Source organism: Crinia signifera, chromosome 6 (genome assembly GCF_055691185.1).
Source record: "Crinia signifera chromosome 6, ASM5569118v1, whole genome shotgun sequence".
Taxonomy (NCBI): domain Eukaryota; kingdom Metazoa; phylum Chordata; class Amphibia; order Anura; family Myobatrachidae; genus Crinia; species Crinia signifera.
Window position 1 is genome coordinate 51,655,155 of NC_139222.1, and position 22,081 is coordinate 51,677,235.

At 40.0% G+C, this 22,081-nt stretch overlaps 39 non-coding genes and 9 pseudogenes across 39 annotated transcripts; all 48 read left to right on the plus strand.

Annotated features, from left to right (window-relative positions):
- Positions 1-80: 80 nt before the first annotated feature.
- On the plus strand, positions 81-199 carry LOC146015486 (5S ribosomal RNA). Its single transcript, XR_014448406.1, has one exon. It is a non-coding gene; the product is annotated as a 5S ribosomal RNA (ribosomal RNA).
- A 345-nt stretch (positions 200-544) lies between these two features.
- LOC146013972 (5S ribosomal RNA) lies at positions 545-663 on the plus strand. The gene has a single exon (XR_014446933.1). It is a non-coding gene; the product is annotated as a 5S ribosomal RNA (ribosomal RNA).
- A 345-nt stretch (positions 664-1,008) lies between these two features.
- On the plus strand, positions 1,009-1,127 carry LOC146015487 (5S ribosomal RNA). The gene has a single exon (XR_014448407.1). It is a non-coding gene; the product is annotated as a 5S ribosomal RNA (ribosomal RNA).
- A 345-nt stretch (positions 1,128-1,472) lies between these two features.
- LOC146016896 (5S ribosomal RNA) lies at positions 1,473-1,591 on the plus strand. Its single transcript, XR_014449776.1, has one exon. It is a non-coding gene; the product is annotated as a 5S ribosomal RNA (ribosomal RNA).
- Positions 1,592-1,936: 345 nt separating this feature from the next.
- LOC146015488 (5S ribosomal RNA) lies at positions 1,937-2,055 on the plus strand. The gene has a single exon (XR_014448408.1). It is a non-coding gene; the product is annotated as a 5S ribosomal RNA (ribosomal RNA).
- A 345-nt stretch (positions 2,056-2,400) lies between these two features.
- Positions 2,401-2,519, plus strand: LOC146015574 (5S ribosomal RNA). Its single transcript, XR_014448492.1, has one exon. It is a non-coding gene; the product is annotated as a 5S ribosomal RNA (ribosomal RNA).
- Positions 2,520-2,864: 345 nt separating this feature from the next.
- Positions 2,865-2,983, plus strand: LOC146016897 (5S ribosomal RNA). The gene has a single exon (XR_014449777.1). It is a non-coding gene; the product is annotated as a 5S ribosomal RNA (ribosomal RNA).
- A 346-nt stretch (positions 2,984-3,329) lies between these two features.
- On the plus strand, positions 3,330-3,448 carry LOC146010976 (5S ribosomal RNA; annotated as a pseudogene).
- A 344-nt stretch (positions 3,449-3,792) lies between these two features.
- LOC146016285 (5S ribosomal RNA) lies at positions 3,793-3,911 on the plus strand. Its single transcript, XR_014449181.1, has one exon. It is a non-coding gene; the product is annotated as a 5S ribosomal RNA (ribosomal RNA).
- A 345-nt stretch (positions 3,912-4,256) lies between these two features.
- On the plus strand, positions 4,257-4,375 carry LOC146017305 (5S ribosomal RNA). Its single transcript, XR_014450183.1, has one exon. It is a non-coding gene; the product is annotated as a 5S ribosomal RNA (ribosomal RNA).
- Positions 4,376-4,720: 345 nt separating this feature from the next.
- On the plus strand, positions 4,721-4,839 carry LOC146014520 (5S ribosomal RNA). The gene has a single exon (XR_014447472.1). It is a non-coding gene; the product is annotated as a 5S ribosomal RNA (ribosomal RNA).
- Positions 4,840-5,184: 345 nt separating this feature from the next.
- LOC146015575 (5S ribosomal RNA) lies at positions 5,185-5,303 on the plus strand. Its single transcript, XR_014448493.1, has one exon. It is a non-coding gene; the product is annotated as a 5S ribosomal RNA (ribosomal RNA).
- A 347-nt stretch (positions 5,304-5,650) lies between these two features.
- Positions 5,651-5,769, plus strand: LOC146010269 (5S ribosomal RNA). Its single transcript, XR_014444784.1, has one exon. It is a non-coding gene; the product is annotated as a 5S ribosomal RNA (ribosomal RNA).
- Positions 5,770-6,114: 345 nt separating this feature from the next.
- LOC146011492 (5S ribosomal RNA) lies at positions 6,115-6,223 on the plus strand (annotated as a pseudogene).
- Positions 6,224-6,568: 345 nt separating this feature from the next.
- Positions 6,569-6,687, plus strand: LOC146014182 (5S ribosomal RNA). The gene has a single exon (XR_014447135.1). It is a non-coding gene; the product is annotated as a 5S ribosomal RNA (ribosomal RNA).
- A 345-nt stretch (positions 6,688-7,032) lies between these two features.
- Positions 7,033-7,151, plus strand: LOC146010280 (5S ribosomal RNA). The gene has a single exon (XR_014444795.1). It is a non-coding gene; the product is annotated as a 5S ribosomal RNA (ribosomal RNA).
- A 345-nt stretch (positions 7,152-7,496) lies between these two features.
- LOC146013973 (5S ribosomal RNA) lies at positions 7,497-7,615 on the plus strand. Its single transcript, XR_014446934.1, has one exon. It is a non-coding gene; the product is annotated as a 5S ribosomal RNA (ribosomal RNA).
- Positions 7,616-7,960: 345 nt separating this feature from the next.
- LOC146015576 (5S ribosomal RNA) lies at positions 7,961-8,079 on the plus strand. Its single transcript, XR_014448494.1, has one exon. It is a non-coding gene; the product is annotated as a 5S ribosomal RNA (ribosomal RNA).
- Positions 8,080-8,424: 345 nt separating this feature from the next.
- Positions 8,425-8,543, plus strand: LOC146016898 (5S ribosomal RNA). The gene has a single exon (XR_014449778.1). It is a non-coding gene; the product is annotated as a 5S ribosomal RNA (ribosomal RNA).
- Positions 8,544-8,889: 346 nt separating this feature from the next.
- On the plus strand, positions 8,890-9,008 carry LOC146010977 (5S ribosomal RNA; annotated as a pseudogene).
- Positions 9,009-9,352: 344 nt separating this feature from the next.
- LOC146016286 (5S ribosomal RNA) lies at positions 9,353-9,471 on the plus strand. The gene has a single exon (XR_014449182.1). It is a non-coding gene; the product is annotated as a 5S ribosomal RNA (ribosomal RNA).
- Positions 9,472-9,816: 345 nt separating this feature from the next.
- On the plus strand, positions 9,817-9,935 carry LOC146017306 (5S ribosomal RNA). The gene has a single exon (XR_014450184.1). It is a non-coding gene; the product is annotated as a 5S ribosomal RNA (ribosomal RNA).
- A 345-nt stretch (positions 9,936-10,280) lies between these two features.
- Positions 10,281-10,399, plus strand: LOC146016020 (5S ribosomal RNA). The gene has a single exon (XR_014448923.1). It is a non-coding gene; the product is annotated as a 5S ribosomal RNA (ribosomal RNA).
- A 345-nt stretch (positions 10,400-10,744) lies between these two features.
- Positions 10,745-10,863, plus strand: LOC146015578 (5S ribosomal RNA). Its single transcript, XR_014448496.1, has one exon. It is a non-coding gene; the product is annotated as a 5S ribosomal RNA (ribosomal RNA).
- A 347-nt stretch (positions 10,864-11,210) lies between these two features.
- On the plus strand, positions 11,211-11,329 carry LOC146010291 (5S ribosomal RNA). The gene has a single exon (XR_014444806.1). It is a non-coding gene; the product is annotated as a 5S ribosomal RNA (ribosomal RNA).
- A 345-nt stretch (positions 11,330-11,674) lies between these two features.
- On the plus strand, positions 11,675-11,793 carry LOC146010304 (5S ribosomal RNA). The gene has a single exon (XR_014444818.1). It is a non-coding gene; the product is annotated as a 5S ribosomal RNA (ribosomal RNA).
- A 345-nt stretch (positions 11,794-12,138) lies between these two features.
- On the plus strand, positions 12,139-12,257 carry LOC146014183 (5S ribosomal RNA). The gene has a single exon (XR_014447136.1). It is a non-coding gene; the product is annotated as a 5S ribosomal RNA (ribosomal RNA).
- Positions 12,258-12,602: 345 nt separating this feature from the next.
- On the plus strand, positions 12,603-12,721 carry LOC146010315 (5S ribosomal RNA). Its single transcript, XR_014444829.1, has one exon. It is a non-coding gene; the product is annotated as a 5S ribosomal RNA (ribosomal RNA).
- A 345-nt stretch (positions 12,722-13,066) lies between these two features.
- Positions 13,067-13,185, plus strand: LOC146010885 (5S ribosomal RNA; annotated as a pseudogene).
- Positions 13,186-13,530: 345 nt separating this feature from the next.
- On the plus strand, positions 13,531-13,649 carry LOC146013533 (5S ribosomal RNA). Its single transcript, XR_014446507.1, has one exon. It is a non-coding gene; the product is annotated as a 5S ribosomal RNA (ribosomal RNA).
- A 345-nt stretch (positions 13,650-13,994) lies between these two features.
- Positions 13,995-14,113, plus strand: LOC146010326 (5S ribosomal RNA). Its single transcript, XR_014444830.1, has one exon. It is a non-coding gene; the product is annotated as a 5S ribosomal RNA (ribosomal RNA).
- A 345-nt stretch (positions 14,114-14,458) lies between these two features.
- Positions 14,459-14,577, plus strand: LOC146010887 (5S ribosomal RNA; annotated as a pseudogene).
- A 345-nt stretch (positions 14,578-14,922) lies between these two features.
- Positions 14,923-15,041, plus strand: LOC146011305 (5S ribosomal RNA; annotated as a pseudogene).
- A 346-nt stretch (positions 15,042-15,387) lies between these two features.
- LOC146015329 (5S ribosomal RNA) lies at positions 15,388-15,506 on the plus strand. Its single transcript, XR_014448254.1, has one exon. It is a non-coding gene; the product is annotated as a 5S ribosomal RNA (ribosomal RNA).
- Positions 15,507-15,851: 345 nt separating this feature from the next.
- Positions 15,852-15,970, plus strand: LOC146016899 (5S ribosomal RNA). Its single transcript, XR_014449779.1, has one exon. It is a non-coding gene; the product is annotated as a 5S ribosomal RNA (ribosomal RNA).
- A 347-nt stretch (positions 15,971-16,317) lies between these two features.
- On the plus strand, positions 16,318-16,436 carry LOC146010338 (5S ribosomal RNA). The gene has a single exon (XR_014444831.1). It is a non-coding gene; the product is annotated as a 5S ribosomal RNA (ribosomal RNA).
- Positions 16,437-16,781: 345 nt separating this feature from the next.
- LOC146015821 (5S ribosomal RNA) lies at positions 16,782-16,900 on the plus strand. The gene has a single exon (XR_014448730.1). It is a non-coding gene; the product is annotated as a 5S ribosomal RNA (ribosomal RNA).
- A 345-nt stretch (positions 16,901-17,245) lies between these two features.
- LOC146015013 (5S ribosomal RNA) lies at positions 17,246-17,364 on the plus strand. Its single transcript, XR_014447948.1, has one exon. It is a non-coding gene; the product is annotated as a 5S ribosomal RNA (ribosomal RNA).
- Positions 17,365-17,710: 346 nt separating this feature from the next.
- Positions 17,711-17,829, plus strand: LOC146010349 (5S ribosomal RNA). The gene has a single exon (XR_014444832.1). It is a non-coding gene; the product is annotated as a 5S ribosomal RNA (ribosomal RNA).
- A 345-nt stretch (positions 17,830-18,174) lies between these two features.
- LOC146011389 (5S ribosomal RNA) lies at positions 18,175-18,293 on the plus strand (annotated as a pseudogene).
- A 345-nt stretch (positions 18,294-18,638) lies between these two features.
- On the plus strand, positions 18,639-18,757 carry LOC146010361 (5S ribosomal RNA). The gene has a single exon (XR_014444833.1). It is a non-coding gene; the product is annotated as a 5S ribosomal RNA (ribosomal RNA).
- Positions 18,758-19,102: 345 nt separating this feature from the next.
- Positions 19,103-19,221, plus strand: LOC146011423 (5S ribosomal RNA; annotated as a pseudogene).
- Positions 19,222-19,566: 345 nt separating this feature from the next.
- LOC146011306 (5S ribosomal RNA) lies at positions 19,567-19,685 on the plus strand (annotated as a pseudogene).
- Positions 19,686-20,031: 346 nt separating this feature from the next.
- LOC146015330 (5S ribosomal RNA) lies at positions 20,032-20,150 on the plus strand. Its single transcript, XR_014448255.1, has one exon. It is a non-coding gene; the product is annotated as a 5S ribosomal RNA (ribosomal RNA).
- Positions 20,151-20,495: 345 nt separating this feature from the next.
- Positions 20,496-20,614, plus strand: LOC146016900 (5S ribosomal RNA). Its single transcript, XR_014449780.1, has one exon. It is a non-coding gene; the product is annotated as a 5S ribosomal RNA (ribosomal RNA).
- Positions 20,615-20,961: 347 nt separating this feature from the next.
- Positions 20,962-21,080, plus strand: LOC146010372 (5S ribosomal RNA). Its single transcript, XR_014444834.1, has one exon. It is a non-coding gene; the product is annotated as a 5S ribosomal RNA (ribosomal RNA).
- A 345-nt stretch (positions 21,081-21,425) lies between these two features.
- On the plus strand, positions 21,426-21,544 carry LOC146015822 (5S ribosomal RNA). The gene has a single exon (XR_014448731.1). It is a non-coding gene; the product is annotated as a 5S ribosomal RNA (ribosomal RNA).
- A 345-nt stretch (positions 21,545-21,889) lies between these two features.
- Positions 21,890-22,008, plus strand: LOC146015014 (5S ribosomal RNA). The gene has a single exon (XR_014447949.1). It is a non-coding gene; the product is annotated as a 5S ribosomal RNA (ribosomal RNA).
- Positions 22,009-22,081: the final 73 nt, after the last annotated feature.

Genomic DNA, 22,081 nt, shown 5'->3' on the forward strand with positions numbered 1-22,081 from the left:
AAGCCAATACAGTTAGGAAACTTTTGTATTAGCTTACCTGGTGATAGAAGTAGAAGAGGGCAAAAAAGTGCCTTTAACTCACATACAGCCATACCACATTGGATAGGCCCAATCTCGTCTGATCTTGGAAGCTAAGCAGTGTTGGGCCTGGTTAGTACTTGGGTGGGAGACCACATGGGAACACCAGGTGCTGTAGGTTTTTTCACATTACTGGCAAATTGTTTTTATTCTCTAGCTATTTAAATTGAAAACATTTTCTTTTTATTGCCAGCACAGACATTTGGAAGAGGTCAAACAGACACAATAGCCATCACCTAAAGACTTACCACACTGTTTAGGCTCAATTCCAACTGCTTTTGGCAGCTAAACAGTGTTGAGCCTCTTTTGTAGTTTAATTTAAGACCCCCTGCTAATATCATGTCCTGTAGGTCTTTTTACATTACCAACATATGATTTTTTTCAGTAAGCCAATACAGTTAGGAAACTTTTGTATTAGCTTACCTGGTGATAGAAGTAGAAGAGGGCAAAAAAGTGACTTCAACTCACCTACAGCCATACCACATTGGACAGGCCCAATCTCGTCTGATCTTGGAAGCTAAGCAGTGTTGGGCCTGGTTAGTACTTGGGTGGGAGACCACATGGGAACACCAGGTGCTGTAGGTTTTTTCACATTACTGGCAAATTGTTTTTATTCTCTAGCTATTTAAATTGGAAACATTTTCTTTTTATTGCCAGCACAGACATTTGGAAGAGGTCAAACAGACACAATAGCCATCACCTAAAGACTTACCACACTGTTTAGGCCCAATTCCAACTGCTTTTGGCAGCTAAACAGTGTTGAGCCTCTTTAGTAGTTTAATTTAAGACCCCCTGCTAATATCATGTCCTGTAGGTCTTTTTACATTACCAACACATGATTTTTTTCAGTAAGCCAATACAGTTAGGAAACTTTTGTATTAGCTTACCTGGTGATAGAAGTAGAAGAGGGCAAAAAAGTGCCTTTAACTCACATACAGCCATACCACATTGGATAGGCCCAATCTCGTCTGATCTTGGAAGCTAAGCAGTGTTGGGCCTGGTTAGTACTTGGGTGGGAGACCACATGGGAACACCAGGTGCTGTAGGTTTTTTCACATTACAGGCAAATTGTTTTTATTCTCTAGCTATTTAAATTGGAAACTTTTTCTTTTTATTGCCAGTACAGACATTTGGAAGAGGTCAAACAGATACAATAGCCATCACCTAAAGACTTACCACACTGTTTAGGCTTAATTCCAACTGCTTTTGGCAGCTAAACAGTGTTGAGCCTCTTTAGTAGTTTAATTTAAGACCCCCTGCTAATATCATGTCCTGTAGGTCTTTTTACATTACCAACACATGATTTTTTTCAGTAAGCCAATACAGTTAGGAAACTTTTGCATTAGCTTACCTAGTGATAGAAGTAGAAGAGGGCAAAAAAGTGCCTGTATTTCACCTACAGCCATACCACATTGGATAGGCCCAATCTCGTCTGATCTTGGAAGCTAAGCAGTGTTGGGCCTGGTTAGTACTTGGGTTGGAGACCACATGGGAACACCAGGTGCTGTAGGTTTTTTCACATTACAGGCAAATTGTTTTTATTCTCTAGCTATTTATATTGGAAACTTTTTCTTTTTATTGCCAGCACAGACATTTGGAAGAGGTCAAACAGACACAATAGCCATCACCTAAAGACTTACCACACTGTTTAGGCTCAATTCCAACTGCTTTTGGCAGCTAAACAGTGTTGAGCCTCTTTTGTAGTTTAATTTAAGACCCCCTGCTAATATCATGTCCTGTAGGTCTTTTTACATTACCAACACATGATTTTTTTCAGTAAGCCAATACAGTTAGGAAACTTTTGTATTAGCTTACCTGGTGATAGAAGTAGAAGAGGGCAAAAAAGTGCCTTTAACTCACATACAGCCATACCACATTGGATAGGCCCAATCTCGTCTGATCTTGGAAGCTAAGCAGTGTTGGGCCTGGTTAGTACTTGGGTGGGAGACCACATGGGAACACCAGGTGCTGTAGGTTTTTTCACATTACTGGCAAATTGTTTTTATTCTCTAGCTATTTAAATTGGAAACATTTTCTTTTTATTGCCAGCACAGACATTTGGAAGAGGTCAAACAGACACAATAGCCATCACCTAAAGACTTACCACACTGTTTAGGCCCAATTCCAACTGCTTTTGGCAGCTAAACAGTGTTGAGCCTCTTTAGTAGTTTAATTTAAGACCCCCTGCTAATATCATGTCCTGTAGGTCTTTTTACATTACCAACACATGATTTTTTTCAGTAAGCCAATACAGTTAGGAAACTTTTTTATTAGCTTACTTGGTGATAGAAGTAGAAGAGGGCAAAAAAGTGACGGTATCTCAGCTACAGCCATACCACATTGGATAGGCCCAATCTCGTCTGATCTTGGAAGCTAAGCAGTGTTGGGCCTGGTTAGTACTTGGGTGGGAGACCACATGGGAACACCAGGTGCTGTAGGTTTTTTCACATTACAGGCAAATTGTTTTTATTCTCTAGCTATTTAAATTGGAAACTTTTTCTTTTTATTGCCAGTACAGACATTTGGAAGAGGTCAAACAGATACAATAGCCATCACCTAAAGACTTACCACACTGTTTAGGCTTAATTCCAACTGCTTTTGGCAGCTAAACAGTGTTGAGCCTCTTTAGTAGTTTAATTTAAGACCCCCTGCTAATATCATGTCCTGTAGGTCTTTTTACATTACCAACACATGATTTTTTTCAGTAAGCCAATACAGTTAGGAAACTTTTGCATTAGCTTACCTAGTGATAGAAGTAGAAGAGGGCAAAAAAGTGCCTGTATTTCACCTACAGCCATACCACATTGGATAGGCCCAATCTCGTCTGATCTTGGAAGCTAAGCAGTGTTGGGCCTGGTTAGTACTTGGGTTGGAGACCACATGGGAACACCAGGTGCTGTAGGTTTTTTTCACATTACAGGTAAATTGTTTTTATTCTCTAGCTATTTATATTGGAAACTTTTTCTTTTTATTGCCAGCACAGACATTTGGAAGAGGTCAAACAGACACAATAGCCATCACCTAAAGACTTACCACACTGTTTAGGCTCAATTCCAACTGCTTTTGGCAGCTAAACAGTGTTGAGCCTCTTTTGTAGTTTAATTTAAGACCCCCTGCTAATATCATGTCCTGTAGGTCTTTTTACATTACCAACACATGATTTTTTTCAGTAAGCCAATACAGTTAGGAAACTTTTGTATTAGCTTACCTGGTGATAGAAGTAGAAGAGGGCAAAAAAGTGCCTTTAACTCTCCTACAGCCATACCACATTGGATAGGCCCAATCTCGTCTGATATTGGAAGCTAAGCAGTGTTGGGCCTGGTTAGTACTTGGGTGGGAGACCACATGGGAGCACTAGGTGCTGTAGGTTTTTTCACATTACTGGCAAATTGATTTTATTCTCTAGCTATTTATATTGGAAACTTTTTCTTTTTATTGCCAGCACAGACATTTGGAAGAGGTCAAACAGACACAATAGCCATCACCTAAATACTTACCACACTGTTTAGGCTCAATTCCAACTGCTTTTGGCAGCTAAACAGTGTTGAGCCTCTTTTGTAGTTTAATTTAAGACCCCCTGCTAATATCATGTCCTGTAGGTCTTTTACATTACCAACACATGATTTTTTTCAGTAAGCCAATACAGTTAGGAAACTTTTGTATTAGCTTACCTGGTGATAGAAGTAGAAGAGGGCAAAAAAGTGGCTTGAACTCACCTACAGCCATACCACATTGGATAGGCCCAATCTCGTCTGATCTTGGAAGCTAAGCAGTGTTGGCCCTGGTTAGTACTTGGGTGGGAGACCACATGGGAACACCAGGTGCTGTAGGTTTTTTCACATTACTGGCAAATTGTTTTTATTCTCTAGCTATTTAAATTGGAAACTTTTTCTTTTTATTGCCAGCACAGACATTTGGAAGAGGTCAAACAGACACAATAGCCATCACCTAAAGACTTACCACACTGTTTAGGCCCAATTCCAACTGCTTTTGGCAGCTAAACAGTGTTGAGCCTCTTTTGTAGTTTCATTTAAGACCCCCTGCTAATATCATGTCCAGTAGGTCTTTTTACATTACCAACACATGATTTTTTTCAGTAAGCCAATACAGTTAGGAAACTTTTTTATTAGCTTACCTGGTGATAGAAGTAGAAGATGGCAAAAAAGTGCCTGTATCTCACCTACAGCCATACCACATTGGATAGGCCCAATCTCGTCTGATCTTGAAAGCTAAGCAGTGTTGGGCCTGGTTAGTACTTGGGTGGGAGACCACCTGGGGACACCAGGTGCTGTAGGTTTTTTCACGTTACTGGCAAATTGTTTTTATTCTCTAGCTATTTAAATTGGAAACTTTTTCTTTTTATTGCCAGCACAGACATTTGGAAGAGGTCAAACAGACACAATAGCCATCACCTAAAGACTTACCACACTGTTTAGGCTCAATTACAACTGCTTTTGGCAGCTAAACAGTGTTGAGCCTCTTTTGTAGTTTAATTTAAGACCCCCTGCTAATATCATGTCCTGTAGGTCTTTTTACATTACCAACACATGATTTTTTTCAGTAAGCCAATACAGTTAGGAAACTTTTGTATTAGCTTACCTGGTGATACAAGTAGAAGAGGGCAAAAAAGTGCCTGTATCTCACCTGCAGCCATACCACATTGGATAGGCCCAATCTCGTCTGATCTTGGAAGCTAAGCAGTGTTGGGCCTGGTTAGTACTTGGGTGGGAGACCACATGGGAACACCAGGTGCTGTAGGTTTTTTCACATTACTGGCAAATTGTTTTTATTCTCTAGCTATTTATATTGGAAACTTTTTCTTTTTATTGCCAGCACAGACATTTGGAAGAGGTCAAACAGACACAATAGCCATCACCTAAAGACTTACCACACTGTTTAGGCTCAATTCCAACTGCTTTTGGCAGCTAAACAGTGTTGAGCCTCTTTAGTAGTTTAATTTAAGACCCCCTGCTAATATCATGTCCTGTAGGTCTTTTTACATTTTCAACACATGATTTTTTTCAGTAAGCCAATACAGTTAGGAAACTTTTGTATTAGCTTACCTGGTGATAGAAGTAGAAGAGGGCAAAAAAGTGCCTTTAACTCAGCTACAGCCATACCACATTGGATAGGCCCAATCTCGTCTGATCTTGGAAGCTAAGCAGTGTTGGGCCTGGTTAGTACTTGGGTGGGAGACCACATGGGAACACCAGGTGCTGTAGGTTTTTTTTTACATTACAGGCAAATTGTTTTTATTCTCTAGCTATTTATATTGGAAACTTTTTCTTTTTATTGCCAGCACAGACATTTGGAAGAGGTCAAACAGACACAATAGCCATCACCTAAAGACTTACCACACTGTTTAGGCTCAATTCCAACTGCTTTTGGCAGCTAAACAGTGTTGAGCCTCTTTTGTAGTTTAATTTAAGACCCCCTGCTAATATCATGTCCTGTAGGTCTTTTTACATTACCAACACATGATTTTTTTCAGTAAGCCAATACAGTTAGGAAACTTTTGTATTAGCTTACCTAGTGATAGAAGTAGAAGAGGGCAAAAAAGTGCCTTTAACTCACCTACAGCCATACCACATTGGATAGGCCCAATCTCGTCTGATCTTGGAAGCTAAGCAGTGTTGGGCCTGGTTAGTACTTGGGTGGGAGACCACATGGGAACACCAGGTGCTGTAGGTTTTTTCACATTACTGGCAAATTGTTTTTATTCTCTAGCTATTTATATTGGAAACTTTTTCTTTTTATTGCCAGCACAGACATTTGGAAGAGGTCAAACAGACACAATAGCCATCACCTAAAGACTTACCACACTGTTTAGGCTCAATTCCAACTGCTTTTGGCAGCTAAACAGTGTTGAGCCTCTTTTGTAGTTTAATTTAAGACCCCCTGCTAATATCATGTCCTGTAGGTCTTTTTACATTACCAACACATGATTTTTTTCAGTAAGCCAATACAGTTAGGAAACTTTTGTATTAGCTTACCTGGTGATAGAAGTAGAAGAGGGCAAAAAAGTGGCTTTAACTCACCTACAGCCATACCACATTGGATAGGCCTGATCTTGGAAGCTAAGCAGTGTTGGGCCTGGTTAGTACTTGGGTGGGAGACCACATGGGAACACCAGGTGCTGTAGGTTTTTTCACATTACTGGCAAATTGTTTTTATTCTCTAGCTATTTAAATTGGAAACTTTTTCTTTTTATTGCCAGCACGGACATTTGGAAGAGGTCAAACAGACACAATAGCCATCACCTAAAGACTTACCACACTGTTTAGGCTCAATTCCAACTGCTTTTGGCAGCTAAACAGTGTTGAGCCTCTTTTGTAGTTTAATTTAAGACCCCCTGCTAATATCATGTCCTGTAGGTCTTTTTACATTACCAACACATGATTTTTTTCAGTAAGCCAATGCAGTTAGGAAACTTTTGTATTAGCTTACCTGGTGATAGAAGTAGAAGAGGGCAAAAAAGTGCCTGTATCTCACCTGCAGCCATACCACATTGGATAGGCCCAATCTCGTCTGATCTTGGAAGCTAAGCAGTGTTGGGCCTGGTTAGTACTTGGGTGGGAGACCACCTGGGAACACCAGGTGCTGTAGGTTTTTTCACATTACTGGCAAATTGTTTTTATTCTCTAGCTATTTATATTGGAAACTTTTTCTTTTTATTGCCAGCACAGACATTTGGAAGAGGTCAAACAGACACAATAGCCATCACCTAAAGACTTACCACACTGTTTAGGCTCAATTCCAACTGCTTTTGGCAGCTAAACAGTGTTGAGCCTCTTTTGTAGTTTAATTTAAGACCCCCTGCTAATATCATGTCCTGTAGGTCTTTTTACATTACCAACACATGATTTTTTTCATTAAGCCAATACAGTTAGGAAACTTTTGTATTAGCTTACCTGGTGATAGAAGTAGAAGAGGGCAAAAAAGTGCCTTTAACTCACCTACAGCCATACCACATTGGATAGGCCCAATCTCGTCTGATCTTGGAAGCTAAGCAGTGTTGGGCCTGGTTAGTACTTGGGTGGGAGACCACATGGGAACACCAGGTGCTGTAGGTTTTTTCACATTACTGGCAAATGGTTTTTATTCTCTAGCTATTTATATTGAAAACATTTTCTTTTTATTGCCAGCACAGACATTTGGAAGAGGTCAAACAGACACAATAGCCATCACCTAAAGACTTACCACACTGTTTAGGCTCAATTCCAACTGCTTTTGGCAGCTAAACAGTGTTGAGCCTCTTTTGTAGTTTAATTTAAGACCCCCTGCTAATATCATGTCCTGTAGGTCTTTTTACATTACCAACATATGATTTTTTTCAGTAAGCCAATACAGTTAGGAAACTTTTGTATTAGCTTACCTGGTGATAGAAGTAGAAGAGGGCAAAAAAGTGATTTTAACTCACCTACAGCCATACCACATTGGACAGGCCCAATCTCGTCTGATCTTGGAAGCTAAGCAGTGTTGGGCCTGGTTAGTACTTGGGTGGGAGACCACATGGGAACACCAGGTGCTGTAGGTTTTTTCACATTACTGGCAAATTGTTTTTATTCTCTAGCTATTTAAATTGGAAACATTTTCTTTTTATTGCCAGCACAGACATTTGGAAGAGGTCAAACAGACACAATAGCCATCACCTAAAGACTTACCACACTGTTTAGGCCCAATTCCAACTGCTTTTGGCAGCTAAACAGTGTTGAGCCTCTTTAGTAGTTTAATTTAAGACCCCCTGCTAATATCATGTCCTGTAGGTCTTTTTACATTACCAACACATGATTTTTTTCAGTAAGCCAATACAGTTAGGAAACTTTTTTATTAGCTTACTTGGTGATAGAAGTAGAAGAGGGCAAAAAAGTGACGGTATCTCAGCTACAGCCATACCACATTGGATAGGCCCAATCTCGTCTGATCTTGGAAGCTAAGCAGTGTTGGGCCTGGTTAGTACTTGGGTGGGAGACCACATGGGAACACCAGGTGCTGTAGGTTTTTTCACATTACAGGCAAATTGTTTTTATTCTCTAGCTATTTAAATTGGAAACTTTTTCTTTTTATTGCCAGTACAGACATTTGGAAGAGGTCAAACAGATACAATAGCCATCACCTAAAGACTTACCACACTGTTTAGGCTTAATTCCAACTGCTTTTGGCAGCTAAACAGTGTTGAGCCTCTTTAGTAGTTTAATTTAAGACCCCCTGCTAATATCATGTCCTGTAGGTCTTTTTACATTACCAACACATGATTTTTTTCAGTAAGCCAATACAGTTAGGAAACTTTTGCATTAGCTTACCTAGTGATAGAAGTAGAAGAGGGCAAAAAAGTGCCTGTATTTCACCTACAGCCATACCACATTGGATAGGCCCAATCTCGTCTGATCTTGGAAGCTAAGCAGTGTTGGGCCTGGTTAGTACTTGGGTTGGAGACCACATGGGAACACCAGGTGCTGTAGGTTTTTTTCACATTACAGGCAAATTGTTTTTATTCTCTAGCTATTTATATTGGAAACTTTTTCTTTTTATTGCCAGCACAGACATTTGGAAGAGGTCAAACAGACACAATAGCCATCACCTAAAGACTTACCACACTGTTTAGGCTCAATTCCAACTGCTTTTGGCAGCTAAACAGTGTTGAGCCTCTTTTGTAGTTTAATTTAAGACCCCCTGCTAATATCATGTCCTGTAGGTCTTTTTACATTACCAACACATGATTTTTTTCAGTAAGCCAATACAGTTAGGAAACTTTTGTATTAGCTTACCTGGTGATAGAAGTAGAAGAGGGCAAAAAAGTGCCTTTAACTCTCCTACAGCCATACCACATTGGATAGGCCCAATCTCGTCTGATATTGGAAGCTAAGCAGTGTTGGGCCTGGTTAGTACTTGGGTGGGAGACCACATGGGAGCACTAGGTGCTGTAGGTTTTTTCACATTACTGGCAAATTGTTTTTATTCTCTAGCTATTTATATTGGAAACTTTTTCTTTTTATTGCCAGCACAGACATTTGGAAGAGGTCAAACAGACACAATAGCCATCACCTAAAGACTTACCACACTGTTTAGGCTCAATTCCAACTGCTTTTGGCAGCTAAACAGTGTTGAGCCTCTTTTGTAGTTTAATTTAAGACCCCCTGCTAATATCATGTCCTGTAGGTCTTTTACATTACCAACACATGATTTTTTTCAGTAAGCCAATACAGTTAGGAAACTTTTGTATTAGCTTACCTGGTGATAGAAGTAGAAGAGGGCAAAAAAGTGGCTTGAACTCACCTACAGCCATACCACATTGGATAGGCCCAATCTCGTCTGATCTTGGAAGCTAAGCAGTGTTGGCCCTGGTTAGTACTTGGGTGGGAGACCACATGGGAACACCAGGTGCTGTAGGTTTTTTCACATTACTGGCAAATTGTTTTTATTCTCTAGCTATTTAAATTGGAAACTTTTTCTTTTTATTGCCAGCACAGACATTTGGAAGAGGTCAAACAGACACAATAGCCATCACCTAAAGACTTACCACACTGTTTAGGCCCAATTCCAACTGCTTTTGGCAGCTAAACAGTGTTGAGCCTCTTTTGTAGTTTCATTTAAGACCCCCTGCTAATATCATGTCCAGTAGGTCTTTTTACATTACCAACACATGATTTTTTTCAGTAAGCCAATACAGTTAGGAAACTTTTTTATTAGCTTACCTGGTGATAGAAGTAGAAGATGGCAAAAAAGTGCCTGTATCTCACCTACAGCCATACCACATTGGATAGGCCCAATCTCGTCTGATCTTGAAAGCTAAGCAGTGTTGGGCCTGGTTAGTACTTGGGTGGGAGACCACCTGGGGACACCAGGTGCTGTAGGTTTTTTCACGTTACTGGCAAATTGTTTTTATTCTCTAGCTATTTAAATTGGAAACTTTTTCTTTTTATTGCCAGCACAGACATTTGGAAGAGGTCAAACAGACACAATAGCCATCACCTAAAGACTTACCACACTGTTTAGGCTCAATTACAACTGCTTTTGGCAGCTAAACAGTGTTGAGCCTCTTTTGTAGTTTAATTTAAGACCCCCTGCTAATATCATGTCCTGTAGGTCTTTTTACATTACCAACACATGATTTTTTTCAGTAAGCCAATACAGTTAGGAAACTTTTGTATTAGCTTACCTGGTGATACAAGTAGAAGAGGGCAAAAAAGTGCCTGTATCTCACCTGCAGCCATACCACATTGGATAGGCCCAATCTCGTCTGATCTTGGAAGCTAAGCAGTGTTGGGCCTGGTTAGTACTTGGGTGGGAGACCACATGGGAACACCAGGTGCTGTAGTTTTTTTCACATTACTGGCAAATTGTTTTTATTCTCTAGCTATTTATATTGGAAACTTTTTCTTTTTATTGCCAGCACAGACATTTGGAAGAGGTCAAACAGACACAATAGCCATCACCTAAAGACTTACCACACTGTTTAGGCTCAATTCCAACTGCTTTTGGCAGCTAAACAGTGTTGAGCCTCTTTAGTAGTTTAATTTAAGACCCCCTGCTAATATCATGTCCTGTAGGTCTTTTTACATTTTCAACACATGATTTTTTTCAGTAAGCCAATACAGTTAGGAAACTTTTGTATTAGCTTACCTGGTGATAGAAGTAGAAGAGGGCAAAAAAGTGCCTTTAACTCAGCTACAGCCATACCACATTGGATAGGCCCAATCTCGTCTGATCTTGGAAGCTAAGCAGTGTTGGGCCTGGTTAGTACTTGGGTGGGAGACCACATGGGAACACCAGGTGCTGTAGGTTTTTTTTTACATTACAGGCAAATTGTTTTTATTCTCTAGCTATTTATATTGGAAACTTTTTCTTTTTATTGCCAGCACAGACATTTGGAAGAGGTCAAACAGACACAATAGCCATCACCTAAAGACTTACCACACTGTTTAGGCTCAATTCCAACTGCTTTTGGCAGCTAAACAGTGTTGAGCCTCTTTTGTAGTTTAATTTAAGACCCCCTGCTAATATCATGTCCTGTAGGTCTTTTTACATTACCAACACATGATTTTTTTCAGTAAGCCAATACAGTTAGGAAACTTTTGTATTAGCTTACCTAGTGATAGAAGTAGAAGAGGGCAAAAAAGTGCCTTTAACTCACCTACAGCCATACCACATTGGATAGGCCCAATCTCGTCTGATCTTGGAAGCTAAGCAGTGTTGGGCCTGGTTAGTACTTGGGTGGGAGACCACATGGGAACACCAGGTGCTGTAGGTTTTTTCACATTACTGGCAAATTGTTTTTATTCTCTAGCTATTTATATTGGAAACTTTTTCTTTTTATTGCCAGCACAGACATTTGGAAGAGGTCAAACAGACACAATAGCCATCACCTAAAGACTTACCACACTGTTTAGGCTCAATTCCAACTGCTTTTGGCAGCTAAACAGTGTTGAGCCTCTTTTGTAGTTTAATTTAAGACCCCCTGCTAATATCATGTCCTGTAGGTCTTTTTACATTACCAACACATGATTTTTTTCAGTAAGCCAATACAGTTAGGAAACTTTTGTATTAGCTTACCTGGTGATAGAAGTAGAAGAGGGCAAAAAAGTGGCTTTAACTCACCTACAGCCATACCACATTGGATAGGCCCAATCTCGTCTGATCTTGGAAGCTAAGCAGTGTTGGGCCTGGTTAGTACTTGGGTGGGAGACCACATGGGAACACCAGGTGCTGTAGGTTTTTTCACATTACTGGCAAATTGTTTTTATTCTCTAGCTATTTAAATTGGAAACTTTTTCTTTTTATTGCCAGCACAGACATTTGGAAGAGGTCAAACAGACACAATAGCCATCACCTAAAGACTTACCACACTGTTTAGGCTCAATTCCAACTGCTTTTGGCAGCTAAACAGTGTTGAGCCTCTTTTGTAGTTTAATTTAAGACCCCCTGCTAATATCATGTCCTGTAGGTCTTTTTACATTACCAACACATGATTTTTTTCAGTAAGCCAATGCAGTTAGGAAACTTTTGTATTAGCTTACCTGGTGATAGAAGTAGAAGAGGGCAAAAAAGTGCCTGTATCTCACCTGCAGCCATACCACATTGGATAGGCCCAATCTCGTCTGATCTTGGAAGCTAAGCAGTGTTGGGCCTGGTTAGTACTTGGGTGGGAGACCACCTGGGAACACCAGGTGCTGTAGGTTTTTTCACATTACTGGCAAATTGTTTTTATTCTCTAGCTATTTATATTGGAAACTTTTTCTTTTTATTGCCAGCACAGACATTTGGAAGAGGTCAAACAGACACAATAGCCATCACCTAAAGACTTACCACACTGTTTAGGCTCAATTCCAACTGCTTTTGGCAGCTAAACAGTGTTGAGCCTCTTTTGTAGTTTAATTTAAGACCCCCTGCTAATATCATGTCCTGTAGGTCTTTTTACATTACCAACACATGATTTTTTTCATTAAGCCAATACAGTTAGGAAACTTTTGTATTAGCTTACCTGGTGATAGAAGTAGAAGAGGGCAAAAAAGTGCCTTTAACTCACCTACAGCCATACCACATTGGATAGGCCCAATCTCGTCTGATCTTGGAAGCTAAGCAGTGTTGGGCCTGGTTAGTACTTGGGTGGGAGACCACATGGGAACACCAGGTGCTGTAGGTTTTTTCACATTACTGGCAAATGGTTTTTATTCTCTAGCTATTTATATTGGAAACTTTTTCTTTTTATTGCCAGCACAGACATTTGGAAGAGGTCAAACAGACACAATAGCCATCACCTAAAGACTTACCACACTGTTTAGGCTCAATTCCAACTGCTTTTGGCAGCTAAACAGTGTTGAGCCTCTTTTGTAGTTTAATTTAAGACCCCCTGCTAATATCATGTCCTGTAGGTCTTTTTTCATTACCAACACATGATTTTTTTCAGTAAGCCAATACAGTTAGGAAACTTTTGTATTAGCTTACCTGGTGATAGAAGTAGAAGAGGGCAAAAAAGTGCCATTAACTCGCCTACATACATACCACATTGGATAGGCCCAATCTCGTCTGATCTTGGAAGCTAAGCAGTGTTGGGCCTGGTTAGTACTTGGGTGGGAGACCACATGGGAACACCAGGTGCTGTAGGTTTTTTCACATTACAGGCAAATTGTTTTTATTCTCTAGCTATTTAAATTGGAAACTTTTTCTTTTTATTGCCAGGACAGACATTTGGAAGAGGTCAAACAGACACAATAGCCATCACCTAAAGACTTACCACACTGTTTAGGCCCAATTCCAACTGCTTTTGGCAGCTAAACAGTGTTGAGCCTCTTTTGTAGTTTAATTTAAGACCCCCTGCTAATATCATGTCCTGTAGGTCTTTTTACATTACCAACACATGATTTTTTTCAGTAAGCCAATACAGTTAGGAAACTTTTGTATTAGCTTACCTAGTGATAGAAGTAGAAGAGGGCAAAAAAGTGCCTTTAGCTCACCTACAGCCATACCACATTGGATAGGCCCAATCTCGTCTGATCTTGGAAGCTAAGCAGTGTTGGGCCTGGTTAGTACTTGGGTGGGAGACCACCTGGGAACACCAGGTGCTGTAGGTTTTTTCACATTACTGGCAAATTGTTTTTATTCTCTAGCTATTTATATTGGAAACTTTTTCTTTTTATTGCCAGCACAGACATTTGGAAGAGGTCAAACAGACACAATAGCCATCACCTAAAGACTTACCACACTGTTTAGGCTCAATTCCAACTGCTTTTGGCAGCTAAACAGTGTTGAGCCTCTTTTGTAGTTTAATTTAAGACCCCCTGCTAATATCATGTCCTGTAGGTCTTTTTACATTACCAACACATGATTTTTTTCATTAAGCCAATACAGTTAGGAAACTTTTGTATTAGCTTACCTGGTGATAGAAGTAGAAGAGGGCAAAAAAGTGCCTTTAACTCACCTACAGCCATACCACATTGGATAGGCCCAATCTCGTCTGATCTTGGAAGCTAAGCAGTGTTGGGCCTGGTTAGTACTTGGGTGGGAGACCACATGGGAACACCAGGTGCTGTAGGTTTTTTCACATTACTGGCAAATGGTTTTTATTCTCTAGCTATTTATATTGGAAACTTTTTCTTTTTATTGCCAGCACAGACATTTGGAAGAGGTCAAACAGACACAATAGCCATCACCTAAAGACTTACCACACTGTTTAGGCTCAATTCCAACTGCTTTTGGCAGCTAAACAGTGTTGAGCCTCTTTTGTAGTTTAATTTAAGACCCCCTGCTAATATCATGTCCTGTAGGTCTTTTTTCATTACCAACACATGATTTTTTTCAGTAAGCCAATACAGTTAGGAAACTTTTGTATTAGCTTACCTGGTGATAGAAGTAGAAGAGGGCAAAAAAGTGCCGTTAACTCGCCTACATACATACCACATTGGATAGGCCCAATCTCGTCTGATCTTGGAAGCTAAGCAGTGTTGGGCCTGGTTAGTACTTGGGTGGGAGACCACATGGGAACACCAGGTGCTGTAGGTTTTTTCACATTACAGGCAAATTGTTTTTATTCTCTAGCTATTTAAATTGGAAACTTTTTCTTTTTATTGCCAGGACAGACATTTGGAAGAGGTCAAACAGACACAATAGCCATCACCTAAAGACTTACCACACTGTTTAGGCTTAATTCCAACTGCTTTTGGCAGCTAAACAGTGTTGAGCCTCTTTAGTAGTTTAATTTAAGACCCCCTGCTAATATCATGTCCTGTAGGTTTTTTTACATTACCAACACATGATTTTTTTCAGTAAGCCAATACAGTTAGGAAACTTTTTCATTAGCTTACCTGGTGATAGAAGTAGAAGAGGGCAAAAAAGTGCCTGTATTTCACCTACAGCCATACCACATTGGATAGGCCCAATCTCGTCTGATCTTGAAAGCTGAGCAGTGTTGGGCCTGGTTAGTACTTGGGTTGGAGACCACATGGGAACACCAGGTGCTGTAGGTTTTTTCACATTACAGGCAAATTGTTTTTATTCTCTAGCTATTTATATTGGAAACTTTTTCTTTTTATTGCCAGCACAGACATTTGGAAGAGGTCAAACAGACACAATAGCCATCACCTAAAGACTTACCACACTGTTTAGGCTCAATTCCAACTGCTTTTGGCAGCTAAACAGTGTTGAGCCTCTTTTGTAGTTTAATTTAAGACCCCCTGCTAATATCATGTCCTGTAGGTCTTTTTACATTACCAACACATGATTTTTTTCAGTAAGCCAATACAGTTAGGAAACTTTTCTATTAGCTTACTTGGTGATAGAAGTAGAAGAGGGCAAAAAAGTTCAATTTGACTCACCTACAGCCATACCACATTGGATAGGCCCAATCTCATCTGATCTTGGAAGCTAAGCAGTGTTGGGCCTGGTTAGTACTTGGGTGGGAGACCACATGGGAACACCAGGTGCTGTACGTTTTTTCACATTACTGGCAAATTGTTTTTATTCTCTAGCTATTTAAATTGGAAACATTTTCTTTTTATTGCCAGCACAGACATTTGGAAGAGGTCAAACAGACACAATAGCCATCACCTAAAGACTTACCACACTGTTTAGGCTCAATTCCAACTGCTTTTGGCAGCTAAACAGTGTTGAGCCTCTTTAGTAGTTTAATTTAAGACCCCCTGCTAATATCATGTCCTGTAGGTCTTTTTACATTACCAACACATGATTTTTTTCAGTAAGCCAATACAGTTAGGAAACTTTTTCATTAGCTTACCTGGTGATAGAAGTAGAATAGGGCAAAAAAGTGCCTGTATTTCACCTACAGCCATACCACATTGGATAGGCCCAATCTCGTCTGATCTTGGAAGCTAAGCAGTGTTGGGCCTGGTTAGTACTTGGGTTGGAGACCACATGGGAACACCAGGTGCTGTAGGTTTTTTTTTACATTACAGGCAAATTGTTTTTATTCTCTAGCTATTTATATTGGAAACTTTTTCTTTTTATTGCCAGCACAGACATTTGGAAGAGGTCAAACAGACACAATAGCCATCACCTAAAGACTTACCACACTGTTTAGGCTCAATTCCAACTGCTTTTGGCAGCTAAACAGTGTTGAGCCTCTTTTGTAGTTTAATTTAAGACCCCCTGCTAATATCATGTCCTGTAGGTCTTTTTACATTACCAACACATGATTTTTTTCAGTAAGCCAATACAGTTAGGAAACTTTTGTATTAGCTTACCTGGTGATAGAAGTAGAAGAGGGCAAAAAAGTGGCTTTAACTCACCTACAGCCATACCACATTGGATAGGCCCAATCTCGTCTGATCTTGGAAGCTAAGCAGTGTTGGGCCTGGTTAGTACTTGGGTGGGAGACCACATGGGAACACCAGGTGCTGTAGGTTTTTTCACATTACTGGCAAATTGTTTTTATTCTCTAGCTATTTAAATTGGAAACTTTTTCTTTTTATTGCCAGCACAGACATTTGGAAGAGGTCAAACAGACACAATAGCCATCACCTAAAGACTTACCACACTGTTTAGGCCCAATTCCAACTGCTTTTGGCAGCTAAACAGTGTTGAGCCTCTTTAGTAGTTTAATTTAAGACCCCCTGCTAATATCATGTCCTGTAGGTCTTTTTACATTACCAACACATGATTTTTTTTAGTAAGCCAATTTAGTTAGGAAACTTTTTTATTAGCTTACCTGGTGATAGAAGTAGAAGATGGCAAAAAAGTGCCCGTATCTCACCTACAGCCATACCACATTGGATAGGCCCAATCTCGTCTGATCTTGGAAGCTAAGCAGTGTTGGGCCTGGTTAGTACTTGGGTGGGAGACCACCTGGGGACACCAGGTGCTGTAGGTTTTTTCACATTACTGGCAAATTGTTTTTATTCTCTAGCTATTTAAATGGGAAACTTTTTCTTTTTATTGCCAGCACAGACATTTGGAAGAGGTCAAACAGACACAATAGCCATCACCTAAAGACTTACCACACTGTTTAGGCTCAATTCCAACTGCTTTTGGCAGCTAAACAGTGTTGAGCCTCTTTTGTAGTTTAATTTTAGACCCCCTGCTAATATCATGTCCTGTAGGTCTTTTTACATTACCAACACATGATTTTTTTCAGTAAGCCAATGCAGTTAGGAAACTTTTGTATTAGCTTACCTGGTGATAGAAGTAGAAGAGGGCAAAAAAGTGCCTGTATCTCATCTGCAGCCATACCACATTGGATAGGCCCAATCTCGTCTGATCTTGGAAGCTAAGCAGTGTTGGGCCTGGTTAGTACTTGGGTGGGAGACCACCTGGGAACACCAGGTGCTGTAGGTTTTTTCACATTACTGGCAAATTGTTTTTATTCTCTAGCTATTTATATTGGAAACTTTTTCTTTTTATTGCCAGCACAGACATTTGGAAGAGGTCAAACAGACACAATAGCCATCACCTAAAGACTTACCACACTGTTTAGGCTCAATTCCAACTGCTTTTGGCAGCTAAACAGTGTTGAGCCTCTTTTGTAGTTTAATTTAAGACCCCCTGCTAATATCATGTCCTGTAGGTCTTTTTACATTACCAACACATGATTTTTTTTCATTAAGCCAATACAGTTAGGAAACTTTTGTATTAGCTTACCTGGTGATAGAAGTAGAAGAGGGCAAAAAAGTGCCTTTAACTCACCTACAGCCATACCACATTGGATAGGCCCAATCTCGTCTGATCTTGGAAGCTAAGCAGTGTTGGGCCTGGTTAGTACTTGGGTGGGAGACCACATGGGAACACCAGGTGCTGTAGGTTTTTTCACATTACTGGCAAATGGTTTTTATTCTCTAGCTATTTATATTGGAAACTTTTTCTTTTTATTGCCAGCACAGACATTTGGAAGAGGTCAAACAGACACAATAGCCATCACCTAAAGACTTACCACACTGTTTAGGCTCAATTCCAACTGCTTTTGGCAGCTAAACAGTGTTGAGCCTCTTTTGTAGTTTAATTTAAGACCCCCTGCTAATATCATGTCCTGTAGGTCTTTTTTCATTACCAACACATGATTTTTTTCAGTAAGCCAATACAGTTAGGAAACTTTTGTATTAGCTTACCTGGTGATAGAAGTAGAAGAGGGCAAAAAAGTGCCATTAACTCACCTACATACATACCACATTGGATAGGCCCAATCTCGTCTGATCTTAAAAGCTAAGCAGTGTTGGGCCTGGTTAGTACTTGGGTGGGAGACCACATGGGAACACCAGGTGCTGTAGGTTTTTTCACATTACTGGCAAATTGCTTTTATTCTCTAGCTATTTATATTGGAAACTTTTTTTTTTCATTGCCAGCACAGACATTTGGAAGAGGTCAAACAGACACAATAGCCATCACCTAAAGACTTACCACACTGTTTAGGCTCAATTCCAACTGCTTTTGGCAGCTAAACAGTGTTGAGCCTCTTTTGTAGTTTAATTTAAGACCCCCTGCTAATATCATGTCCTGTAGGTCTTTTTACATTACCAACACATGATTTTTTTCAGTAAGCCAATACAGTTAGGAAACTTTTGTATTAGCTTACCTGGTGATAGAAGTAGAAGAGGGCAAAAAAGTGGCTTTAACTCACCTACAGCCATACCACATTGGATAGGCCCAATCTCGTCTGATCTTGGAAGCTAAGCAGTGTTGGGCCTGGTTAGTACTTGGGTGGGAGACCACATGGGAACACCAGGTGCTGTAGGTTTTTTCACATTACAGGCAAATTGTTTTTATTCTCTAGCTATTTAAATTGGAAACTTTTTCTTTTTATTGCCAGTACAGACATTTGGAAGAGGTCAAACAGACACAATAGCCATCACCTAAAGACTTACCACACTGTTTAGGCTTAATTCCAACTGCTTTTGGCAGCTAAACAGTGTTGAGCCTCTTTAGTAGTTTAATTTAAGACCCCCTGCTAATATCATGTCCTGTAGGTCTTTTTACATTACCAACACATGATTTTTTTCAGTAAGCCAATACAGTTAGGAAACTTTTTCATTAGCTTACCTGGTGATAGAAGTAGAAGAGGGCAAAAAAGTGCCTGTATTTCACCTACAGCCATACCACATTGGATAGGCCCAATCTCGTCTGATTTTAAAAGCTAAGCAGTGTTGGGCCTGGTTAGTACTTGGGTTGGAGACCACATGGGAACACCAGGTGCTGTAGGTTTTTTCACATTACAGGCAAATTGTTTTTATTCTCTAGCTATTTAAATTGGAAACTTTTTCTTTTTATTGCCAGGACAGACATTTGGAAGAGGTCAAACAGACACAATAGCCATCACCTAAAGACTTACCACACTGTTTAGGCTTAATTCCAACTGCTTTTGGCAGCTAAACAGTGTTGAGCCTCTTTAGTAGTTTAATTTAAGACCCCCTGCTAATATCATGTCCTGTAGGTTTTTTTACATTACCAACACATGATTTTTTTCAGTAAGCCAATACAGTTAGGAAACTTTTTCATTAGCTTACCTGGTGATAGAAGTAGAAGAGGGCAAAAAAGTGCCTGTATTTCACCTACAGCCATACCACATTGGATAGGCCCAATCTCGTCTGATCTTGAAAGCTGAGCAGTGTTGGGCCTGGTTAGTACTTGGGTTGGAGACCACATGGGAACACCAGGTGCTGTAGGTTTTTTCACATTACAGGCAAATTGTTTTTATTCTCTAGCTATTTATATTGGAAACTTTTTCTTTTTATTGCCAGCACAGACATTTGGAAGAGGTCAAACAGACACAATAGCCATCACCTAAAGACTTACCACACTGTTTAGGCTCAATTCCAACTGCTTTTGGCAGCTAAACAGTGTTGAGCCTCTTTTGTAGTTTAATTTAAGACCCCCTGCTAATATCATGTCCTGTAGGTCTTTTTACATTACCAACACATGATTTTTTTCAGTAAGCCAATACAGTTAGGAAACTTTTCTATTAGCTTACTTGGTGATAGAAGTAGAAGAGGGCAAAAAAGTTCAATTTGACTCACCTACAGCCATACCACATTGGATAGGCCCAATCTCATCTGATCTTGGAAGCTAAGCAGTGTTGGGCCTGGTTAGTACTTGGGTGGGAGACCACATGGGAACACCAGGTGCTGTACGTTTTTTCACATTACTGGCAAATTGTTTTTATTCTCTAGCTATTTAAATTGGAAACATTTTCTTTTTATTGCCAGCACAGACATTTGGAAGAGGTCAAACAGACACAATAGCCATCACCTAAAGACTTACCACACTGTTTAGGCTCAATTCCAACTGCTTTTGGCAGCTAAACAGTGTTGAGCCTCTTTAGTAGTTTAATTTAAGACCCCCTGCTAATATCATGTCCTGTAGGTCTTTTTACATTACCAACACATGATTTTTTTCAGTAAGCCAATACAGTTAGGAAACTTTTTCATTAGCTTACCTGGTGATAGAAGTAGAATAGGGCAAAAAAGTGCCTGTATTTCACCTACAGCCATACCACATTGGATAGGCCCAATCTCGTCTGATCTTGGAAGCTAAGCAGTGTTGGGCCTGGTTAGTACTTGGGTTGGAGACCACATGGGAACACCAGGTGCTGTAGGTTTTTTTTTACATTACAGGCAAATTGTTTTTATTCTCTAGCTATTTATATTGGAAACTTTTTCTTTTTATTGCCAGCACAGACATTTGGAAGAGGTCAAACAGACACAATAGCCATCACCTAAAGACTTACCACACTGTTTAGGCTCAATTCCAACTGCTTTTGGCAGCTAAACAGTGTTGAGCCTCTTTTGTAGTTTAATTTAAGACCCCCTGCTAATATCATGTCCTGTAGGTCTTTTTACATTACCAACACATGATTTTTTTCAGTAAGCCAATACAGTTAGGAAACTTTTGTATTAGCTTACCTGGTGATAGAAGTAGAAGAGGGCAAAAAAGTGGCTTTAACTCACCTACAGCCATACCACATTGGATAGGCCCAATCTCGTCTGATCTTGGAAGCTAAGCAGTGTTGGGCCTGGTTAGTACTTGGGTGGGAGACCACATGGGAACACCAGGTGCTGTAGGTTTTTTCACATTACTGGCAAATTGTTTTTATTCTCTAGCTATTTAAATTGGAAACTTTTTCTTTTTATTGCCAGCACAGACATTTGGAAGAGGTCAAACAGACACAATAGCCATCACCTAAAGACTTACCACACTGTTTAGGCCCAATTCCAACTGCTTTTGGCAGCTAAACAGTGTTGAGCCTCTTTAGTAGTTTAATTTAAGACCCCCTGCTAATATCATGTCCTGTAGGTCTTTTTACATTACCAACACATGATTTTTTTTAGTAAGCCAATTTAGTTAGGAAACTTTTTTATTAGCTTACCTGGTGATAGAAGTAGAAGATGGCAAAAAAGTGCCCGTATCTCACCTACAGCCATACCACATTGGATAGGCCCAATCTCGTCTGATCTTGGAAGCTAAGCAGTGTTGGGCCTGGTTAGTACTTGGGTGGGAGACCACCTGGGGACACCAGGTGCTGTAGGTTTTTTCACATTACTGGCAAATTGTTTTTATTCTCTAGCTATTTAAATGGGAAACTTTTTCTTTTTATTGCCAGCACAGACATTTGGAAGAGGTCAAACAGACACAATAGCCATCACCTAAAGACTTACCACACTGTTTAGGCTCAATTCCAACTGCTTTTGGCAGCTAAACAGTGTTGAGCCTCTTTTGTAGTTTAATTTTAGACCCCCTGCTAATATCATGTCCTGTAGGTCTTTTTACATTACCAACACATGATTTTTTTCAGTAAGCCAATGCAGTTAGGAAACTTTTGTATTAGCTTACCTGGTGATAGAAGTAGAAGAGGGCAAAAAAGTGCCTGTATCTCATCTGCAGCCATACCACATTGGATAGGCCCAATCTCGTCTGATCTTGGAAGCTAAGCAGTGTTGGGCCTGGTTAGTACTTGGGTGGGAGACCACCTGGGAACACCAGGTGCTGTAGGTTTTTTCACATTACTGGCAAATTGTTTTTATTCTCTAGCTATTTATATTGGAAACTTTTTCTTTTTATTGCCAGC